Source organism: Arachis ipaensis, chromosome B01, assembly GCF_000816755.2.
Source record: "Arachis ipaensis cultivar K30076 chromosome B01, Araip1.1, whole genome shotgun sequence".
Classification (NCBI taxonomy): domain Eukaryota; kingdom Viridiplantae; phylum Streptophyta; class Magnoliopsida; order Fabales; family Fabaceae; genus Arachis; species Arachis ipaensis.
Window position 1 is genome coordinate 69,386,478 of NC_029785.2, and position 7,063 is coordinate 69,393,540.

The 7,063-nt window shown below is 43.7% G+C and overlaps 1 long non-coding RNA gene across 1 annotated transcript; it reads right to left on the reverse strand.

Moving 5' to 3' along the window:
- Window positions 232–615, reverse strand: LOC110270492. The gene is made up of 2 exons (XR_002360120.1): window positions 550–615; window positions 232–509 (listed from the first exon to the last, which is right to left on the reverse strand). It is a non-coding gene; the product is annotated as an uncharacterized LOC110270492 (long non-coding RNA).

Sequence of the window (7,063 nt, forward strand, 5' to 3'; positions counted from 1 at the left end):
AAAATTATTCGATTTTTTTTAGGTTTAATTATTCTGCAGGTTCCTATAGTTTCATCAAATTTTCAATTAGGTCCCTATATTTTTTTTCTTTTCAATTGAGTCCTTAGATATTAATTTTTTTTTTCCATTTAGTCCCTACCATAACAAAACCATGTAAAATAACAGAATATTCTATTCAAAAATCGAATATTCTCCTAATTAAGTTATAATAGCTAATTAAACCCACTTCTATTTTTTCAAAATACCAAAATCACCCTTGCCATTTTATCCAAAAACAAAGAACCCTAGTCAACCCTTGTTCTCTGAAGTCATTGCGTTTCTCCTCCGATCCATTCGTTGGTGTCGTCCTCCATCTGCTGCGGCGGCGGCGTCGTCGTCGTCCTTGGCGGCGTGAGTGTCCATCGTCGTCATCGTCCGTCGTCCTTGGTCTGCGCTGCACTGCTCTGCGCTGGTCGTGCGTCTGCTCTACTCTGCTTCCCACTGGTGGTGTGTCACTTCCGTCGCGTTCGCTCGCCGTGGATCGCTACGCCGCTACTCGCGTCGCCACACCTCGCCGCACCTCGCCTTGCTGCCTGAAGTCGATCTGCCAAAACAGGTAACATGTTAATTTTTTTTTTTGTTTTTTCAAAGTTAACATGTTAATTTTTTTTTTTCAAAGTTAATGAAACAGGTTTAAGCAAATGATAATTTTTCTGATTTATGAATTGATTTAATACACCTATTTGTTTAATTGAATTCTGAATTCTTTTGATACAATAGTTTGGGTTTACAATATGAATATATATATAAGGGTTTTGTGAATTGATGAATTGACATATGAATTGGTTTTGCTGATTATGAATTTACTTTATTGTTGATGGTTGTTGCTGTGATGAATACCATGCTTCTTCTAACCACCAGTTCTGTTCTTGTCGAGGCTTTGCCTCAGGATTTCTTTCGGGGTGGAGGTCGAGATGGAGAAGGCTTAAAATATCTTAGTCGCTTATTGATGAAGCTAAGATCAGAGTTTCTTGGCGAGTCATCATCATCGTGCGAACAATTGAAGTTTTTAACAGTGCGTTCTATGTATTTTGTTTGAAGTGAAACGAGGATCTCTATCAGAGATTATAGTAGCAGGTACACTATGGAGTCTCACAATCTCCTTTATGTATAACCGTGCTAGCTCCTCTTGGGTGTAAGTCATCCGAATGGGCAAAAAGTGAGCTGACTTCGTCAGTCGGTCCACAATCACCCAGATAGCATCAAAACCAGTCCTAGTCCTTGGCAATCCCGACACAAAGTCCATTGCAATACTTTTCCACTTTCATTGCGGAACCTCTAAAGGTTGCAACATCCCAGAAGGTCTTTGATGTTCAATCTTTACCTTTTGACAAGTTAAGCACTTTGAAACATATTCCGCCACATCATTCTTCATACCCGGCCACCAAAACATCGCCTTTAAATCATGGTACATCTTAGTGCTTCCCAGGTGAATGGAGAATCCGCTTTTGTGTGCCTCCTTTAAGATATCTTGCCTCAAAGTGCCAACATCCGGCACAATGATCCTACCATTGAATCTCCATAACCCATCTTTTTCTTCCGACACTCTCCACTGTTTTCCTTGCTCGATAGCCGGTAACACCTTCCATAACGCTTTATCATTTTCATGAGCCTTTAGGAGCTCAGATTTAAAATCACTCGAGATTTCTAATCGGCTCAAACACAAGGTTCCAGATACTTCTCGAGCACCAATTTTTAGACTCTTGAATCTCTTGAGCAACTTCTCCTCTTGAAGCATCATCCAAGCCGCATATAACGACTTCCGACTTAACGCATCCGCCACTACATTCGCCTTTCCCGGATGGTAATTCAACTCAAAGTCGTAGTCCTTCAATAATTCCATCCACCTCCTTTGCCTCATATTAAGCTCTTTCTGATCAAAGAGATATTTCAAGCTCTTGTGATCGGAGAAGACTTGGAACTTAACCCCATAGAGATAATGCTTCCACACCTTCAAGGCAAACACGACCGCAGCGAGTTCCAAATCGTGCGTAGGGTAACTAACTTCATTAGGTCTCAACTGTCGTGAGGCATACGCCACCACATTATGATGCTGCATCAGCACGCATCCTAGACCCTTTAGTGAGGCATCACAGTACACCTCAAATGGTTCGTTCGGCTCAGGTAACATTAACACAGGTGCAGTGGTCAACTTTTTCTTCAATGTCTGAAAGCTCTCCTCGCACTCAGGAGTCCAAACAAACGGAGTGTCTTTGCGGGTTAACTTTGTCAACGGCAATGCTAATTGCGAAAAGCCTTTGATGAACCTTCGGTAATAGCCAGCTAAACCCAGAAAACTCCTTATCTCAGTTACTGTGGTAGGTTGCCTCCAATCCATCACAGCTTCCACCTTAGTTGGATCTACGACTATTCCCTTCTTACTCACCACGTGACCCAAAAACTTCACCTCGCTCTTCCAGAACTCACACTTAGACAGTTTCGCATAGAGTTTCTTCTCCTTTAAAATCTGCAACACGGTCCGCAAGTGTTCCGCATGCTTCTCTTCAGTCTTGGAGTAAATTAGTATATCGTCAATGAAGACAACAACGAATTTATCCAGAAACGGACGGAACACTCTATTCATGTAATCCATGAATACTGCAGGAGCGTTCGTCAACCCAAAGGACATTACAGTATACTCGTAATGACCATAACGAATCCTGAAAGCGGTCTTAGGGATATCCTCACCCCTCACCCTTATCTGGTGATAACCAGATCACAAATCGATCTTAGAGAAAACCCCAGCTCCTTGTAACTGATCCATGAGATCATCAATTCTCGGCAACGGGTACTTATTCTTTATGGTGACCTTGTTCAGCTGTCTGTAATCCACAGAGAGCCGCATACTTCCATCTTTCTTCTTTACCAGTAACACTGGAGCACCCCACGGGGAAACACTCGATCGGGTAAAATTCTTACCCAACAATTCCTCTAACTGAGACTTTAGCTCGGCCATCTCTAATGGTGACATTCTATAAGGAGCATTTGAGATTGGTCCCACCCCAGGCACCAATTCAATAGCAAACACGACCTCTCGGTTAGGTGGAAATTCCTCAATATCATCGGGAAACACTTCCAGAAACTCATACACTACCGGAATCTGATCCAACCTTTGATCATCACCCGAAACACCAGCGGTTAACAACAGGATACCCTGACATTCGATTCCAGAACAATTCACCATCATCGAATTCAAGTAATAATTATTCACCACGACCGACCCTTCTGTATCCTCTGGCATGAAGTACACCGACTTTGTAGAACAATCAAGCAGGACATGGTTCTCAGATAACCAGTCCAATCCCAAGATAAGGTCAAGACCGATCATCGGTAAGCAGATTAAATTATGGACAAAATCACGCTGCTTGAACCTAAACAAAACTTTCGGGCATCCTAGCCTAGTTACCATGGCCTCATGGGTAGCATTATACACTTTTAGGTCATAACCTAAGGTTACAATCTTCAACCCTAACTCATGGGCTTTCTCAAATGCAATGAATGAATGCGATGCTCCCGAATCAAATAAAGCATTTAAAGTTTGACCAGCCATTTCACAGTTACCTCGAATGAGTGTCTCGGATCCCTCTGCACCCACAGCTGAGGTGGTGAACACCCGACCAGTTTGTTGTGTTTTCCCAGCACCTTGCTTCTGCTGCTCCGGACAACTTGCGGCTTTATGTCCCGCCTTTCCACAATTGTAGCACAAACCCCATCCGGCCTTGCATGGTACTCCCGAATGGTGACTTCCACACCTAGTACAAGCTTGATCATTCTGAGGCTGCTTCCCAAACCTTTTCCCTTGGGAGTTGTTGTTGTTGTTGGGCCTCCTAAAGGAACCTCCCCTCTTGAAAGGCAAACCTCTAGGTGCAAAGCTATTCCCTCGGTTCTGTGAAAATGATCCTTTGTGACTTCCTTTCTCAGTGGCTGCCCTCTTCACACACTCTTCAGCAACCCTACACTTGTTCACCAACTCGGAGAAAGTCCTAATCTCCATTTGCCCCACCGAATCGAAAATATCGCTCCGGAGTCCTCCTTCGTACTTAACACACTTTCATTCCTCATATTCCACCAGAGTCCCTTGACACATACGAGAGAATCTGAACAGCTCCTCAAACTTGTCAGTATAATCAGATACGGACATAGTACCCTGCTTCAGCTGCAACAATTCAAGTTCCTTGGCCGTCCTGGCAGAAGTCGGAAAGTACTTCTTATAGAACTCCTCTTGGAAGACATCCCAGGTGATATAATCATCACCCTGCTGCAGGAGGCGTCGGATACCCTGCCACCAATGCGACGCTTCACCAGTGAGCAAATAGGTAGCGAACTCCACACGCTGCCCTTCAGGTACCACCTGCGCTTGCAGTGCTCGTTCTATAGCCTGAAACCATGTATCGGCTTCAGTCGGACTAGTAGTTCCCTTGAACTTCGGTGGATTAACCTTCAAAAAGTTTGCCAGTGTCATCGGGCCCTGAACTCCACCTCCGTCATTACCATGGTTGTTCATCTGTTGACCAAGAGCCTCAGCAGTGGCTTGCATAGCAGCAGCCATGTTCTCCAACGCAGTCATAAAGTTTACCGGGTCATTATGGTTAATCTCCGGCGCACGAGCATTATTACGACTCCTCCCACGACCTCTACCGCGTCCACGAGGCGCCATCTGGTTCCTATACACACCAAACAATCGATATTAAGTTGATCAGTCTCAATATCGGAAGTCTAGTGCTTCAAAGTCCCAAATGTATGCTCATGAACGTTTATGCCAATTATATCAAGTAGATATACTAATAGCACATAACACACACACAGAGAGAATGCACAGAAGCATAGTCAGTCCGTCCCTCAGGCTCTACAGGAACGAATCGCTCTGATACCATAATGTAACACCCTACCATACAGAGTCTTATGCTTAAGTCATAATTCAGAGATGGCAAGGTATTACGACCTCTAAAACAAAAATTTAGTACCTATAGTAGTATGAATAATTGATTATAACTAGGAGCCTTTGTAAAAAAAAGGGGTAAACAAAAACCGTAACTCGAAAGCGCAACACTGCGATCGATAACGTAACGAACAGGGATAAGCTAACGCGAGATCATATATATACAAAGGAGTGTCAAAAACAGGAATATCAAGACTCAAAATCCGGTTGCGAAGATAACCGGTCTGAGCATAGTAATATATACATATAGTAAAATAAGGAAACCCCAAAGGAAACCCAAAGGGACACAAATATAGAAATCTATTCTCCAAAACCTCCTATAAGAGGAGTCATCATAGTTTGTATTATTTAATGGAGATAAAAGTATCTAAACAAGATATATAAACCAAAACAGAGTCCCGAGAACAAGGATCTTCGCTAATCCAGAAGTCTCCAGCATGCCTCAACGAGAAGCCTCGCGTCCTGCATCTGAAAACCACAAAATCCGCATGGGTGAGAACCAGAGGTCCCCAGCACGGTAACAGCTTCCACATATATAATACATAATAATAGAGGAAAGCCGAAGGCAATCCTAGAACTTCCTCCAGATAATATCAAAGCTTATAAACAAGCTAAACCATAAGTGGCAACTGACTAAAGATCCTTCAGTCTAACTAATACTTCCCTTTCCAATTCCTTCAGACCTCCCAACCACCAGCAGGAGTTTAATAAAGCAAACACAGTCATATCAGACAAGAGATTTACAAATAGGAATAGATAAGGCATTTAGACAATTAGCAAGTAATATGCAGTCAAACAGGCAATCTCAAACAATTCATGTAGTATGCTCATGATGCATGCCTGTCCCTAGTGGCTAATGATATCATCTGTCGGTTATAGAGCCAACCCGACAAGTCCTGGTAGCTAACCATTGGACTGTCCCTCTGTCGCGCATCCCCAACTTGAGTTATACTCATCATAAACTTGATTATAATCATGATCCATATCCATCACCCTCACTGGTGAATATTTACGGGGGCGAGCTCATCCGGGCCTTTCACAGTGCTCGGCCACACTTATGACATAGGGTCAAAAGAGCTTCGAGTCTCAACCTGGAGCACGTGGTGGCTAGCCACTGCTTCCTCCCAGGGAAACCCTCATCTCCGATAGTGGAAGTGCAAATATTCACAATTCATTCAACAGCATATATGCATTTATACTTAGCCATAAACATGGCTCTGCCGTCACACGGCATAATCCAGCCATCCGGCTCACGGTTAAATCCATAACCAGCCAATTCATTAACAATTACGGCCCTTCGGCCCATGGCACAACAAGCACTTCCACCGCCATCCTCCGCATCTCACATAATCATCTTTGATCCTCAATGATCATTCATTTTTTCCCTTGCTTCACTCGCAAGTTACCACATTCACTAGCCCTTTTTCTCATGCTAGGCATATCATAATGATTCAAGACATAAGTGGTGAGATCGGAGGCTTAGAAGTATGAAATTTGGCTTTTAAAACTTAAACATCAACTTTGGGATGAAAATAGGACCACGCGTACGCGCACTCCACGCGCACGCGTGAATGGCCTTAAAACTCATCGACGCGCAAGCGTCATACGCGCGAACACGCAGATTGAAAATTAGCCAACGACGCGCATGCGTCAGCCACGCGTACGCGTGGGTGCTCTTGCACCCCAGGCACAAAATTGGCACAACTCTGGCACAACTCTCTGGAAAATGGCTGGGCATTTGGTACAGCGCATCGACGCGCCCGCACACACCACGCGCACGCGTGGATGGTGCTTTCTCAAAGAACGGCGCGTACGCACCAAGTGCGCCTACGCGCGGAGGGTCATTCTGCTAAAAATTTTCTAAGTTAAAAGCTGCAGAATTTACAAATTCAACCCACAATCTTCCGACGGACATAACTTTCTCATTTTAAATCGTTTTTCACCCGTTCTTCGAACGGCATGGATATCCCGGATCCAATTTCATTTCTAAAGAAATTTGGTACAATTCAGAGATCCGTAGTCCAAGTTATGTCCCGTCAAAGTATACCCAAAAACCGTGTTTTTATACAAAACCATAAAGTGCCA